Raw genomic sequence first — 16,693 nt, 5'->3', positions numbered from 1 at the left:
CTCACTTACTAAGAGTTTCCAAATTTGAGGGATCAGATAGAGAGAAAAAGATAAATATTTTAATTTTACTTACAAAGGTATCATTTACCAAATTGCTATAAGTCATAGCTAGCTCAGGAGAAAAGAGAAAAAGTTTTCCTTAAATCTGAAAAAAACATTAAAAATTCAGCAATACTTCAAATGAAAAATCATAAAAATTATAATCATCCTTATCAGTTCATTCAGTCCTGTATAATCCATTGTTGATCCCAATCTTTTTGTTAGCAGCTTCATGAAGTTACCCGTCTCTCCAACAGATTTTTGTAATTTCTTACCAAGTTCAGTTTTATGATCAGAAAGTTTGTCAGAAACCTGTATCCCAGTGTAAATGTCAGAGTCCTTTCCATGAATTTTTCTGAAGTTGAAACATTTTGCAAAAGCATTAGAGCAAAGAAATAAGTCTGTAAACAACAACACCTCAAAATGGCAACTGACAAAGAAATTTGGTTAATTTTGTGACATACAACACTTTAAAATAATAATAACCAGAATTATGACTGATAATCAGGACAGATCAGCATTTCAGTAATGTTATACAATTTTAAAACACCTATGTCAATAACATTTGCCCACATAATAGCACCTAAGCAGGCTTATCATCACTTGTCTGACAATGCTTTCCATGTAATTTAACGTATTGAATAAGCCTAATGAGTTTAGTATCTTTCTCTTTATAGGAAGAGAGCAAATTTCTTTGAGAAGTTCCAGGACCCTTTGAAAATTCTCAAAGAAAAAAAGTAAAAAAAAGACTTTATTTAAGATATGAATTTTGGGGAGGCTTGTCAAAAATACAAACAGTCAAGTCAATGCAAACAGAGCACTAACAGTCCAAAAAGCCTCAATAGAGAGAACTTTTTTGAACACAGGAAATTAACAGGTTTTTTTTTTTTTTTTAGGTAGACTTACTCAAAGGTAAAGAAAAATCTTTTATAACCTCTTTATCAAGTTTAAGCAAATTATCCTTTTAAGAGAAATAAGACCAAATTATAATTTTGTACCAGCTTACTTCTGATATTAAAACTCATTTACTTAATTAAATTCATTTCAATCTTAGCCAACTTGACCATGCAAAAACTCCTTTTCCAGAATTCCTCTTCCACAAACCTTCTATAACTTTCTTTTTACATTCAGAATTTGTCCCATGTCTTTCTTTTCCCTCCTAGTACTTGAGGACAAATTTATCTTTCTTAATCAATCAAACAAAATATTTCCATTCTTTGTTCCTTCTTTATACATCTTACTTTCCTTGTACACAGACATATTTTTCTTAATATTTAGTAGCTTCAATCACATATACTAATTAGAAATTTTAACCTTTAGAAACCTTAATTTGTAAGTAAAAATAATTATAAACCTTTTTTACAGTAGCATTTCATGGCTTGATAAATTTATAAACACTTCATAACTTCTAGAAATATGTTACTTTATAGTACAATCTTTTAATAAAACACATGTTTATCAATAGACCCAAAACACCTTTTAGTTTTCCTGTAATGAAAAGCCAAATGTAGACAAACGTACATTTAGCAATCAATGTCTAATATCTTATTTGGAAATGATGATACTCAGAGAATTTTTATCATAAAATTTAGCAAAACTCTAAAGTTGTAAGTCACCAAAAAGAGTTTGGAAGCTGTAACCACCATAACACATAATTATTGTTTAAAGTTCATCCAACATTTACCTTTTTCACAACTATTTAGTTACTTATTCCCAATAATTATTTAGATTGCCTACAAGACTTCCTAAGACATTAGATAAAATTAGCCATCATTTAAATTACTATTTTTGTTAACTAGTACTGTAATAGAAATAACATCAGTTTTTTCCTACAAAATTTCATGCAATTTTCATCACTTCTTATACCTTTAAACATAGTTATCATTAAGATTTTTATCAATAGGTCTTGGTCTTCTAATTTTGGACAAGAGAAGCATTCCCAGTCAGACATTTTAAAACATACTCAGGCAAAGTTCATGTAACCTCTTTATATAAAATTAGCTCAAACATTCCAACCTTTATAATCTTATCAACACTTACACTTTTACATGTTCTCAATTCAATTGTAACCTGAGTCAAGGTCTTAAGGTTAGTCAAATTTTTCCCTTCCTTTTTCCGGCCTTTTCTTAGGTACCAATTAAACAATTATGTGAGAGCTCTCAAAACAATTTTTTTTCCCCCAATTTAGAAGTTTTTCCAATTCAATGGATTCGTCGTCTGGCCATTAACGAGTAGGATCTTCATTTGTATATTTATTCCAATAGTGACTCGAACCAATAAGCCTTTTTAAGGAAAGACCCGGAGGTAACTTTCCACGCTTAGAATAAATCTACCATGGACGCAAGAGGCGTCCCTGGTGAGGGCGCAGATGATGTAGCCCCCATGATCCACAGAATTCACTCCCAAAGATATTCAGAGACAGTAAAGACCTTCGTTGCACAGGCGGTAAGGATGGTGTAGTGAAAACGGTGTCTCCGGTCTCCCACAATAGTGTGGGACGCCTCCAGTCACAGACCCGCTAACCTGTGACACCGGGCGGGCGATACTGGAATGGGATTTTTCCAGCACTAACAAGCAACGAAGGTTAAGACGACAAAAGCCCTTATGGACTGGGCCCTTTATGACAAACTCCCCTGAGCGCCTGGCACAGCCGGACAAAGAGACAGTTCGGAACCCCAGTGTACTCGACTGGCCACCAAGGTGCACTCCGGTAAATGCACCTTCCGTATGGTGGAGACCAAGGAGAATATTCTCACTGGTCACAAAGCCAAGTTCTCAGGACACAGAGCAAGACAGAGGTTACTCTGGGAGGAAAAGGGATCAAGATCAAAACCAAGAGTACTCTACCAAATTTAAACCAAGAGTCACTAAAAGCACAAGAAACTAGTTTCCCAAATATTTTCTCCTGCCAATCTAAATTTAGAAAGAGAAAAAATTCTCACCATTTCCTTCCGCCGGACTCCACAGATAGAGATTCCGGGAGGCTGACATGGTAAGAAGTCTTACCTTTTTGCCGGCTTTCGTCAGGCGTTCCCGTATCTCATCATCTGCAGTAGTCCAGGGAGAAGGCAGGTCTTCCAGCCAGAGAAGGCAACTTGCCAGCCAGTGTGGCTCCTGGCGACTATGCCAAAACTGTCGGGGGAAGAGGGAGAATCTCCCTCTGCCCTTTCCCTTAAGGTTCTTCTGGCTGGCCAAATAATCAACAAGACAGGTTAGCAGGAGAAAATAATACCAAGTTTAATAACATGTATACATGGGAGAAACTCAGAAATGAGCAACTCGTCCCTCTGTCTAAGCTGCTTGCTTAAGTATTGCAGCTAAAGGCGAGGAGCGTGTTGGGGGTGGGTAGTGGCCTGGGACTTCAGAGGGCAGGAGGACAATTCTTTTTGGGGTCATCTATAGATAATGCGGTCAGGGAGAGACAGAGTTTTTTGATAAAGAGGCTTGGTGCCTTTGCTATTGTAACCTCTACCCTACGTTATCTTTATAGCCATCATGATAGAAGATCTGTTCCAGGAAGGAGCCACCATGTCAAATTCTTTAGGCAGTTAGTGGGGGAGGTCAAATGTCCCTCAGAGAAAACAATCAAGGTAAAGAGATATATTTCAGGGTCGCCAAATCTTGATCTCCCACACTTGGTTGTGCTTAGGGAATTATAATTACAGTGATCCTGCTTTTAGAACATCCTTGGAGCACAAAGCCTCTTTGTATGACTGGCAGGGGGCACCTTCCAGGCTCCACAGCAAAGGGTGGGCGGTAGCAACACAGGCAGCAACGAAGGAAGAGGAGCTGGAGCCCTGTGGTGGCCCTCAGTCTGGCTCAATACTGTTCGAGGGATTTACTTGCGGGTGCCCAGTCCAAAGAACGGGACAGGGCCTGTCCTAACAGATGGGCAGATCACCACCAAGCCCAGAAGGCCAGGAAGCGGAAGGAAGCATGAAGAAAGGGAAAGAAGAAAGCAACGGCTGAAGCACACTCCTCTGTGCTGTCGTCAGTGCCTCAGGTAATGAAGTCTCCGACAGTGAAGGCCATCACCCCAATGAATCGGTGCTGAGTACTGGGAATACTGGCCCCCAGAGGTGCTCAAATATGTACTGAGGTGGCAACAAAAATCTACACAGGAAGACAAACCTATTAAATATTCTAAAAAATAAAACAGCCTAAAAGCCAAAGGAAAAATAATTTTTGTTCGTTATGAGAGTCCCAACTCCTATTTGCAAAAGCGATTATGAAATAAGTACTTGTTTTACTTTTAGCCTACCCTACCACCTCAGTCTAGTCTCCAAAATGGCTACTCTCTAGCTCTGTGACAACAAAATAGGTTTCAACTGAAGATCAGTAAGCACCATCTGCAGACACTGAAATCAGAGATGCTGAAGCAGAACGGATACAGACAGGTAACTTTCAACTCGGGACATCCCCAAAGCTACAAAACGTCCCACCACTTGAATGTTTGCCACTCTCTCTTCCAGGGTTGGAGTTTTTCCTCTTACCACTTCCTCCCTCCCTCTTTCCCTTCAGCAGGGTCAAATGATTATATACATCAAAAGTCACAATATCTCCCTGATTTCTACACATATTTTACCACAAAAGCAGAGAAGGCAGGAACAGCTTTCCACATCATGAGTGGAGGGAACTACTGACCACCCCTAGTATAATCCCGTCATTCTCCTCCTCCACCTGCCCAAACTCACTCCAGGTAAGTGTTCTGAGCAGTCCCTAGAACAGCACTACAAGAAAAAAACCAAACTGCTTTGGGTAAGGCCTACAGGTGAGGACTGTTTATGTTTGTGTGGGCATAAGACGACTCATGTCAAACATTTTTAGTTTTATTTACACACATTTCCTTCAAAAAAATTCCTTCAAGACAGCAGCAAAGGCACAATGGAACTCTCTATCCATCATCCTCGATCATGTTTAAAAATAATAAAAGAGACAACAGAAACCACTTCAAATGTCCCTCTCCCTTGAGCCCACAGAGCAGCACTCTGCCCTGACAACTGTTCTGAAAACCACACTGCCATTCTGTGCGAGAGCAGAAGGAAGTGCAGTCTTGTCCTGGGTTCAGCTCCGCCCACCACTCTCTCTCCAGGAAAAGATGAAACAGCAGAAGCGTCAACAATCACTTAATGGAAAATACAAATGGGTAAATATTTTCAAAATTGGCTAAAAAGCCTCAGGTCTTAAGAAATTCAAGAATGCTAGTATGAGGGAAATAGGAAGAGAAAAATAACATCCTATTTCCCCCTGAAAGTGAGCACTGCAAGAATGCAAAGGCAAATGTGGCATATTATACCCACTTTCTCTCCTCCACTTACCAGACGCTTGTCTTTTTAGCGATTTCTCTCTCATTCTGTCTTTCCATACATAATGGTATTGTGGGGGAAGAGGGAGAATCTCCCTCTGCCCTTTTCCTTAAGGTTCTTATGGCTGGCCAAATAATTAACAAGACAGGTTAGCAAAAGAAAATAATACCAAGTTTAATAACATGTATACATGGGAGAAAGCAGGGACACTGCGTTTCTCAACACAATAGTAGAAATTCTCGTCTTAAATACCATGTTCAGCCAAGGAAAACGGAGGATGTTGGGGGTGGGGGTATTCAGTTACAGGAGATTACCACTAAAGCACAGTAAACAAGAGTAAGGTTATTATACAGATTTAAGGCCTCACCTTCCACATTGATAAGCCTCTAGAAATGAGGCCATCCCCAGCTCTTCCCAAAACAGAGAGGGAGATACCTTTACAAATGGAGATTTCCCTTATAAATGTAAATGTTTGTCTGGCAACTCGTGGCAGGGCCATCCAGAGAATGTGGCCAGAGAGACAGAACTTCTGATAAGATAGGCTTATTGGTGCCTTTCCTATTGTAACATTTATCCTACATTATCTTTACAGCCATCATGATAGAAGATCTGTTCCAGAGAGGAGCCACCATGTCAAGTTCTTTAGGCAGTTAGTGGGGGAGGTCAAATGTCCCTCAGAGAAAACAATAAAGGTAAAGAGATATATTTTAGGATCGCCAAATCTTGATCTCCCACAGTCCCGCCTTTGAAACTAGAAGTTTCACAGTCCTTTTGAAACTTAAAGAAGTTTCATAGTCCAGAAGCTGAGTTGGTAGGCTGTTTCATCTCACTGAACACATTTCTTAGTCCTGATAATAGATCAGTTCAATTAAGTTCATTTTAGAAGGTGGTGATGCAGGTGGGCTCTCAAGGTTACGCCTATATTGTGGAAGCAAGCAATCAAGTATTTAATAAGAAGCATTTCTATGGAAACAAAAGAAAACAAGGTTAATGGTTGGAGCAAGTTGTAAAGCAGTTTCTGAGTTTAGAGGACAGCCAGTTAAGAAGATTTTTAGATGTCAGCGTCAAAGCATCTTTTACAGTTTAAAATGTCTCTGATGATGTCATTGGGTAATCTCTTAAGTTTATATCAAGTCCATCAGCTTCAGTTTGTAAGGCTTCAGGAAAAAGGGCAGGTTCAGTTTTCAGTGATTTCAAATGAAAATGATGGAAAAAAATCAAAAACGTTAGTTTGGACATCTGTAGCCAGATATTTCAGGAGACTAGAAGAAATCAGGATCCAGTCTAGTCAACAGATATAAAACAAAAACCTCAAAAGACAACAAAACTAGGATCTAATATCCACAAATGTATACTAGAGTTTTTACTGAAATATAATTTTTCTTTCTAAAATCACCCTCATTTTTATCAAAGATAGCCAAATTAAAAGTAACTAGTTTGCAAAATAAGTCTAGTTCCAATAAAGTTGGCCCAATTATTTACATAAGTACAGCAAGAATAGCAATTAATCATATAAGCTCTTTTAAATCTGCTTTGCTGGAACTTTTTATAAGGAATCTCAGATTGAACTTTAAAGGCCTCTCGAGGCCAGGAAAGCCAAGCCAAGGATTTTGTCATCAGACTTCGCCTGTAATACCTACAGATTTGGGTGAATTCCTCTCTTTCGAGGTTCCCCCAAAATATTTCGAGGTTCCTTGTGCCTGCCAGATAAGTGACATTCTTTACTTATCCTGGTAAGTGCTGCTTGGAGCATAAGGTACCAGGCCAATATTTCCACGTGGCTTTATGGAATAAAGTCCAATCTTCATTCCTCAAAAGCTGTATGGTTATATCGCAAATATGATGTTCCAGTCACAACCTTGGTAATATAAGGAGTGTTTCCAATTGTGTCCTGTTATAAGGAGAACAGATTCTTTTTTTTTTTTTTTTTTTAAAGATTTTTATTTATTTTATTTTTTCCCCCCAAAGCCCCAGTGGATAGTTGTATGTCGTAGCTGCACATCCTTCTAGTTGCTGTATGTGGGACTCGGCCTCAGGATGAACGGAGAAGTGGTGCCTCGATGCGCACCCGGGATCCGAACCCGGGCCACCAGCATCGCAGCGCACGCACTTAACCACCAAGCCACGGGGCCGGCCCTAAGGAGAACAGATTCTTATTGAACTTATGCAAATAACTATATTGCCATGAAAACAACAATACTCACTTACTAAGAGTTTTTAGATTCTGGAGGGATCAGGTAGAGAGAAAAAGAGAAATATTTTAATTTTGCTTACTAAAGTATCATTTACTAAATTGCTATAAATCATAGCTAGCTCAGGAGAAAAGAGAAAAAGTTTTCCTTAAATCTGACAAAAACAAAACATTAAAAATTCAGCAATACTTCAAATGAAAAATCATAAAAATTATAATCATCTTTATCAGTTCATTCAGTCCTGTGTAATCCATTCTTGATCCCAATCTTTTTGTTAGCAGCTTCATGAAGTTATCAGCCTCTCCATCAGATTGCTGTAATTTCTTATCAAGTTCAGTTTTATGATCAGAAAGTTTATGTACTCGGGCCGGCCCCCGTGGCTTAGCGGTTAAGTGCGCGCGCTCCGCTGCTGGCGGCCCAGGTTCGGATCCGGGCGCGCACCCACACACCGCTTCTCCGGCCATGCTGAGGCCGCGTCCCACATACAGCAACTAGAAGGATGTGCAACTATGACATACAGCTATCTACTGGGGCTTAGGGGGAAAAAATAAATAAATAAAATTATATAAAAAAGAAGCCTGTACTCCACTGTAAATGTCAGAGTCCTTTCCATGATTTTTTTTGAAGTTGAAACATTTTGCAAAAGCATTAGAGCAAAGAAATAAGTCTGTAAACAACAAGACCTCAATATGGCAATCGACAAAGAAATTTGGTTAATTTTGTGACATACAACACTTTAAATAATAACCAGAATTATGACTGATAACCAGGACAGATCAGATTTTCAGTAATGTTATACAATTTTAAAACACCTATATCAATAACATTTATCCACATAATACCACCTAAGCAGGCTTATTATCACTTGTCTGACAATGCTTTCCATGTAATTTAACATACTGAATAAGCCTAATAAGTTTAGTATTTTTCTCTTTAGGAAGAGAGCAAATTTCTTTGAGAAGTCCCAGGGCCCTTTGAAAATTCTCAAACAAAAAAAGTAAAAAAAAGACTTTATTTAAGATATGAATTTTGGGGAGCTTGTCAAAAATATAAAAAGTCAAAGCAAACAGAGCATTAACAGTCCCAAAAGCCTTACTAGAGAGACCTCAGTCTTCTGAATGCAGGAAATTAACAATTTTTTTTTTTCCTGTCTTTTAGGTAGACTTACCCAAAGGTAAAGAAAAATCTTTTATAACCTCTTTATCAAGTTTAAGCAAATTATCCTTTTAAGAGAAATAAGACCAAATTATAATTTTGTACCAGCTTACTTCTGATATTAAAACTCATTTACTTAATTAAATTCATTTCAATCTTAGCCAACTTGACCATGCAAAAACTCCTTTTCCAGAATTCCTCTTCCACAAACCTTCTATAACTTTCTTTTTACATTCAGAATTTGTCCCATGTCTTTCTTTTCCCTCCTAGTACTTGAGGACAAATTTATCTTTCTTAATCAATCAAACAAAATATTTCCATTCTTTGTTCCTTCTTTATACATCTTACTTTCCTTGTACACAGACATATTTTTCTTAATATTTAGTAGCTTCAATCACATACACTAATTAGAAATTTTAACCTTTAGAAACCTTAATTTGTAAGTAAAAATAATTATAAACCTTTTTTACAGTAGCATTTCATGGCTTGATAAATTTATAAACACTTCATAACTTCTAGAAATATGTTACTTTATAGTACAATCTTTTAATAAAACACATGTTTATCAATAGACCCAAAACACCTTTTAGTTTTCCTGTAATGAAAAGCCAAATGTAGACAAACGTACATTTAGCAATCAATGTCTAATATCTTATTTGGAAATGATGATACTCAGAGAATTTTTATCATAAAATTTAGCAAAACTCTAAAGTTGTAAGTCACCAAAAAGAGTTTGGAAGCTGTAACCACCATAACACATAATTATTGTTTAAAGTTCATCCAACATTCATCTTTTTGACAACTATTTAGTTACTTATTCCCAATAATTATTTAGATTGCCTACAAGACTTCGTAAGACATTAGATAAAATTAGCCATCATTTAAATTACTATTTTTGTTAACTAGTACTGTAATAGAAATAACATCAGTTTTTTTCTATAAAATTTCATGTAAATTTCATCACTTCTTATACCTTTAAACATAGTTATCATTAAGATTTTTATCAATAGGTCTTGGTCTTCTAATTTTGGACAAGAGAAGCATTCCCAGTCAGACATTTTAAAACATACTCAGGCAAAGTTCATGTAACCTCTTTATATAAAATTAGCTCAAACATTCCAACCTTTATAATCTTATCAACACTTACACTTTTACATGTTCTCAATTCAATTGTAACCTGAGTCAAGGTCTTAAGGTTAGTCAAATTTTTCCCTTCCTTTTTCCGGCCTTTTCTTAGGTACCAATTAAACAATTATGTGAGAGCTCTCAAAACAATTTTTTTTCCCCAATTTAGAAGTTTTTCCAATTCAAAAGATCTGTGGTCTGGCCATTGACGAGTAGGATCTTCATTTGTATATTTATTCCAATAGTGACTCGAACCAATAAGCCTTTTTAAGGAAAGACCCAGAGGTAACTTTCCACGCTTAGAATAAATCTTTACCATGGACGCAAGAGGCATCCCTGGTGAGGGCACAGATGATGTAGCCCCCATGATCCACAGAATTCACTCTCAAAGATATTCAGAGAAAGTAAAGACCTTCGTTGCACAGGCGGTAAGGATGGTGTCTCCGGTCTCCCACAATAGTGTGGGATGCCTCCAGTCACAGACCCGCTAATCTGTGACACCGGGCGGGCGATACCGGAATGGGATTTTTCCAGCACTAACAAGCAACGAAGGTTAAGACAACAAAAGCCCTTATGGACTGGGCCCTTTATGACAAACTCCCCTAAGAGCTTGGCACAGCCAGACAAAGAGACAGTTTGGAACCCCAGTCTACTCGACTGGCCACCAAGGTGCACTCCGGTAAACGCACCTTCCGTATGGTGGAGACCAAGGAGAATATTCTCACTGGTCACAAAGCCAAGTTTTCTCAGGACACAGAACAAGACAGAGATTACTCTGGGAGGAAAAGGGATCAAGATCAAAACCAAGAGTACTCTACCAAATTTAAACCAAGAGTCACTAAAAGCACAAGAAACTAGTTTCCCAAATATTTTCTCCTGCTAATCTAAATTTAGAAAGAGAAAAAAATTCTCACCGCTTGCTTCCACCGGACCCCGCAGATAGAGATTCCGGGAGCCTGACGTGGTAAGAAATCTTACCTTTTGCCGGCTTTCGTCAGGCGTTCCCGTATCTCATCATCTGCAGTAGTCCAGGGAGAAGGCACTTCTTCCAGCCAGAGAAGGCAACTAGCCAGCCAGTTAGGGTCCCTTCGTGGTCGCCAAAACTGTGGGGGAAGAGGGAGAATCTCCCTCTGCCCTTTTCCTTAAGGTTCTTATGGCTGGCCAAATAATTAACAAGACAGGTTAGCAGGAGAAAATAATACCAAGTTTAATAACATGTATACATGGGAGAAAGCAGGAACACTGCGAGTCTCAACACAATAGCAGAAATTCTCGTCTTAAATACTATGTTCAGCCAACGACAACGGAGGATGTTGGGGGTGGGGGGAGTCAGTTACAGGAGATTACCACTAAAGCACAGTAAACAAGAGTAAGGTTATTATACAGATTTAAGGCCTCACCTTCCACATTGATAAGCCTCTAGAAATGAGGCCACCCCCCTCTTCCCAAAACAGAGAGGGAGATACCCTTACAAATGGAGATTTCCCTTATAAATGTAAATGTTTATCTGGCAACTCCTTGCAGGGCCATCCAGAGAATGTGGCCAGAGACAGAACTTCCGATAAGATGGACTTGTTGGTGCCTTTCCTATTGTAACATTTATCCTACATTATCTTTACAGCCATCATGATAGAAGATCTGTTCCAGAGAGGAGCCACCATGTCAAGTTCTTTATGCAGTTAGTGGGGGAGGTCAAATGTCCCTTAGAGAAAACAATCAAGGTAAAGAGATATATTTTAGGATGGCCAAATCTTGATCTCCCACAGTATATTCTAAACAGTTCATTCTGTACATATTTCTGCAGCCCCATTCAACTGAGCATGGTGATGAAAAGCCAGCGGTAGGTCCCTTCCCGTAAAAGCTCACGTGCAGCCCTCTTTGCAGAACCCGTGATGAGTATGGACGGCACCGTTAGTTACAGCTGGACCCACAGGGCCCCAGCTGCAGGGCCATGCTGGTTCATAAAGCACCTCTGTGAGAATGAGAAAGGGGTGCCCCCTCTCCGAGGCAGCACAGTTCCACATGAGGCGCTCATCCTGGTAAGTGGAGCACAGAATGGATTTCCACTCCCACTTGCCGCCCAACACAGGCGTCCTTGTGCTGCGCCCAATCTACACAACCCTACACAGCAGCCCTGCAAAAATGTACCCAGGGCAACACTGCACCTCCAAAGTAGGTTTCCAGAAAGAATCACCTCACCAAAGACAAACAGGCATTTCACAAATTTCATTACTAGAAATCCTCACATTTGTTAAGAGAAATTCACCCCTAAGCATAATAGGACCAGAGCAAAAGGGGTCCAGCAGAGACGGAAAACTAGCAAATATGGGAAAAAGGAAACTCTCACATCTAAAGGGACAATCAGTTGTTTCCTAAAGACTGTAATCTTAGACTACAGGTTCCAACAGCTGAACTTCCAATGCATGTCATAAGCTAAACACTAAAACAATAACTATCATCTGCAGAAGAAGGCATGATCACATACATTTACCTTTGGGGGTTTACATTCTCCAAATTTAATGGTTTTCCTTCTTTGTTAGACCCTTTTTGCTCCTATCCTATAGTTATATGAAACCACATATAGTGACAAACGTGGTTAAATTTGTAAAACCTGATAAACAGCCCTCGTGGGAGGTGGGCCCCTTAGCTACCTGCATGAAAATAAGAGGAATAGCTAGCCTGGATTACGAAGGGCTTAACATTCAACGGCTTCCAACCCTAACATTCTTTTGCACCCTGCAAAAGAGCTAAGTATCACACGGGTCCAAATTAGTCCCAGTTATGCAGGACGGGCAACAGAAGGCAGCAAAGCTGAAATGCAGTACAGCCCAGAGTCAGAAGTCTAAGGCAGTGGTTCTTGAACTTTAGTGGACATCAGAATCTACTGCGGAAGCTTTTCAGAACCAGATTTCTGGGTCCCTCCCTACATCTGATAAGTCAGCATGTCCTGGAGCACTTATATTTTGACAAAGCTCAAACTGCTGACCTAGGTCACTAGCATGTTTAGAGAGACTGGGAAATGCTCCATGCCTATCAGCAATCCCAAAATAAAAGTTGGCCACCGCAACACTAGGCTGTGCGGGTCAGAAAGGGGTGAGAAAAGGATCACGAGCCTGCAGCCTAACAGGCTGTGCTGGGCGGGGGCCTGTAGCTAGAGCTTCATTATTACAGGGCAAAAACCCTGTGCTCTATGAACAAAAAAATTTTTTGCATGTGAGAAATATTTCAAACGTCTGAAAAAATGTTTAAAATAATATAATGAATATCTCTGTACCCTACACCCGATATAAGCAAATCTTAATCTGCGATGATCCGATTCAGATGTTCTCAGTAACAGACTATTACAGATATAACTAAAGCCCTCTGTGTACCCTCATCCAACCCCATTCATCTTCTCTTCTGAGAGATCATCACTATCCTGAACTTGGTGTTAATCATTACCATGCACGTTGTTATACTATTACTATGTACGCACACAGCCACAAACAATATAATTTTTGCATGTTTTCAGATTTTATGCAAGTGGAAACACTCTGTTAAGAATTTTTCTGTTTCTTGCTTCACCATCCCATATTATATTCATGAGATGCAACCACTTTAATGCATGTGGCTATAGTTTATTTGTCACAATGCTATACCTTCAATCATGTGGGACTGTCTAACTATTCGTGTATTCCAGTTTGGTGGACATTTAAGCTGCAGTGAGTGTTCTTGTACCTATTTTCTTGGACAAGTATGCAAGGATTTCTTAGAGTATATGCCAGAAATGGACATTTTGGGTAAACAGGTATGTCTGTCCTCCTTCAACTAGACATCACTACACTGCTCTCCATGGTGGCTGGACCCAGTCACATTCCCACTAGCAGTATACAAAAGCTGACTTCCCCACAACCTTATTAACACTTGGTTATCACAGCATTGAATTTTTGCCAATCTGATGGGTGTGAAACGGCATCTCGTTGTTGTTTCAATTTGCATTTCCCTGATTATAAGTCTTTGACAGGTAAATTTACATGCTTTTATATATATCTGTCAAATACGTGTTAGTTTAGAAAAATCTAACCCATCTTGTCTGAATCGGGGCAGTTCTTCACCAAGTACCCTGTCAACAGCCACCACAGCTGGAAAGCTGAGGTGCAGGAGGGCAGCAAAAAAACCAGCTGAGTTAAATAAGGAATCATCTAGGACAAAGGGGCCTAATTAATGCATTTGCTAATTAGTCTTTTCCTTTCCTCCTCTGTCAAGTCTTACTTCCAAGACAACACTATGGGCCTGCAGCCTTACAACAGGAGACACAGTGGGGGTGGGGAGTGCGAAAGCTAAATGTTCATATAAAAGTACTACCACCATCCGTGCTCAAAGAAAACGCAGTGACTGCAGACCAAAACCTATTACTCAACCTTGTAAGATACTGTCCACCCCCAACCAACTCCTTCAAACTCATCAGTTTGGCTCCCTCTTTGAAACATTCCCATCTTTTTCTCTAGACCAGACACTGTCCCCCTCCCATCAGCAGCCCTTTCATCTCCCTTCGCCCACAAGACTGACTAGCCTCTCCTTTGTCCCCATTCCACAGCTTCTGGTGTCTAGCTCCACATGAGATCCGCAGAAAGCTAGATATGAGCTGGGAGCAAGGTCACTCCACCACGTGCAGCATCCTAATTGCGGGGCAGCGACTCTTCGGATGTGCAACACTCCCCCCGACCCCCACTGACGCCAAGGTCACTCCACCAGGTGCAGCGTCCCAATCACCGGGCAGCAGCTCCTCCCATATGCAGCACTCCCCCGACCCTGACCAAGAGTAGCCCCAACCCTTATTATACCCTCATTTGTATTCCGGGGGGGGGGACACCGCCATGACAGTTTCGGAGATGCCTATGTTAAAGAAAAAATCTCCGCCTCCCGATGTGGGGATAGAAACAATGCCCCGGTTGGTCCACCTTCCAAGACCCTCACCCGCCCCTGGGACCGACCTTCCAAAGCCACTATCCACCACAACTTTGGTGCAGTTGCTCCCCTTGAGCCTGCCCGCCCCCCCTTGGGGGTGTATTTTCGCTTTGCTAATAAGTCCTCCTGTTATAACTTCCGCTGTGCGTCCACTTTCAAATTCTTTTGTGTCTGTGGACCAAGAACCTGGGACCCCACAGCACCGATCCCACTGGTGCCAATGACACACAGGACCCTCTGCATTGCCTATAACATGTGCCCTCTCCCTCTCCTCCAAAACTCCAGTCCTCTCTTCCTTCCCTTCCCAAGATGTATCCTCAGTAAACAACCTACCCAATCGCCCACCCCAAAGAAAAACAGGAATCCCCTGCAGTACACGGCCCTGCGTTACATGCCAGGCAGGCGGGTGACTTGTCCCCATGCTCCCAGCTTCCTTTCCCCCTCGCCTGGGACAGCTGTCCTCTCTCTGGGGGTTCTCCAAGGGTGACAGGTCCAGACCACCTGGAAAAAGCTCATTCCAGGCAGCGCGGTGGCTTAGCGGTCAAGTGGGCGCGCTGGCGGCCCAGGTTCAGATCCCAGGCGCGCTGATGCACCGCTTGTCCGGCCATGCTGAGGCGGCGTCCCACATACAGCAACTAGCAGGATGTGCAACTATGACATACAACTATCTACTGGGGCTTTGGGGAGAGCAGGGGAAGAAAAAAGGAGGAGGATTGGCAATAGATGTTAGCTCAGAGCTGGTCTTTCTCAGCAAAAGGAGGAGGATTGGCATGGATGTTAGCTCAGGGCTGATCTTCCTCACACACAAAAAAAGCTCATTCGGCCTTCTGTGGCAGAAATGTCCTCACCATGGCCATATATGCAGTTCTGTTCCGGGCATGAGCGAAACTCGGGCCCTATGGTGAAAAAGACACCTTACGGGCGTCTCCGCAAAAGCAGGCAGGCCTCCCTCCTAGTCAGCCCAGCGGGGTTGGTGTAGTCTGGTAGGGAAGGTGGCCTGGCAGAGACCAAACGGTCCCCGCGATGAGCAGTTTCTGAAGCTCTGGCCCACTCGCTCAAGAAAGCCCTCTTCCCCGAGAGCACACCCCTTACGGGGGTCTCTCCCCCTGCGGCTCCCCAAATCCGCTCCCCAGGGCACCACCAAGCCCAGAGCGGCCCCTGCTCCTCCGTCCCACGCCGCAGAGACCTCTTCTCCCAAGCCAGCCCAAAGAGCGTTGGGTGGGCGAGCCTGGGACCAGGGCCCAGCGCCCCCTGCTCCCCATCAATCTCTCCCGGTTCTCGGGCGCGGGGGGCTCTTCCTCCTCCCAGCCCCCTGCGGCGCTGGGTGCCAGCCAGGCGACGACTCTCACCGGTATGTGACCTCGGGCAAGTCACTGCCTCCGGAAGCCTCAGTTTCCTCCTGTGCCGGGCGGAGACCTAGAGGGGTCCTGCCCTGCCGCCCGAGGGGACCGGGCTGCCCCGGTGGGAAAACGCTTTGAGAGCCGCTCGGCGCGGCAGGGCGCGGGGCTCCCAGGGGCTCCGGGCGCACAAAGCTCACCCCGACCACGCTCCCCGCCTCGGCGGGGCCGCGCGGCTGGACCGCACGCCCTCGGCCCCCACCCCGGAGCCCACCCCACACCCCTCCCCGTCTGGCCCGCTGCCGGCCCCCGTACCTGCTCCCGGCGCTCGGCCGCAGGCGCCGCCACCCTGGGCGCCCGCCCGGAGAGGCCCGTGGCCCGGAGGGCTGAGGCGGCCGGCGGCGGCAGCTGTGGCGGCGGCAGCGCTTCCGCTCATGGCGGGGCCGCGGGCAGCGGCTCCAGCGGCGACTCGACTCTGGCGCGGCGGGCGCTGGCTGGGCCCCGGCCGGGGGCGGCGGCAGCGGCGGCGGCGGCGGCGGCTCCCGGAGAGGGAGGAGGCGGAGCCGGGAAGCGGCGGCCGCAGCGGCGGAGG

At 42.7% G+C, this 16,693-nt stretch overlaps 1 long non-coding RNA gene across 1 annotated transcript; it reads right to left on the bottom strand.

Moving 5' to 3' along the window:
* Positions 1 to 6,025: 6,025 nt before the first annotated feature.
* On the bottom strand, positions 6,026 to 16,493 carry LOC131393125 (uncharacterized). The gene is made up of 3 exons (XR_009215867.1): positions 16,417 to 16,493; positions 10,796 to 10,974; positions 6,026 to 6,308 (listed from the first exon to the last, which is right to left on the bottom strand). It is a non-coding gene; the product is annotated as an uncharacterized LOC131393125 (long non-coding RNA).
* Between the last annotated feature and the right edge of the window lie 200 nt (positions 16,494 to 16,693).

Source organism: Diceros bicornis, chromosome 28, assembly GCF_020826845.1.
Source record: "Diceros bicornis minor isolate mBicDic1 chromosome 28, mDicBic1.mat.cur, whole genome shotgun sequence".
Classification (NCBI taxonomy): Eukaryota; Metazoa; Chordata; class Mammalia; order Perissodactyla; family Rhinocerotidae; genus Diceros; species Diceros bicornis.
Note: the sequence above shows the minus strand (reverse complement) of the source record. Positions and strands in the feature narration are given on the sequence as shown.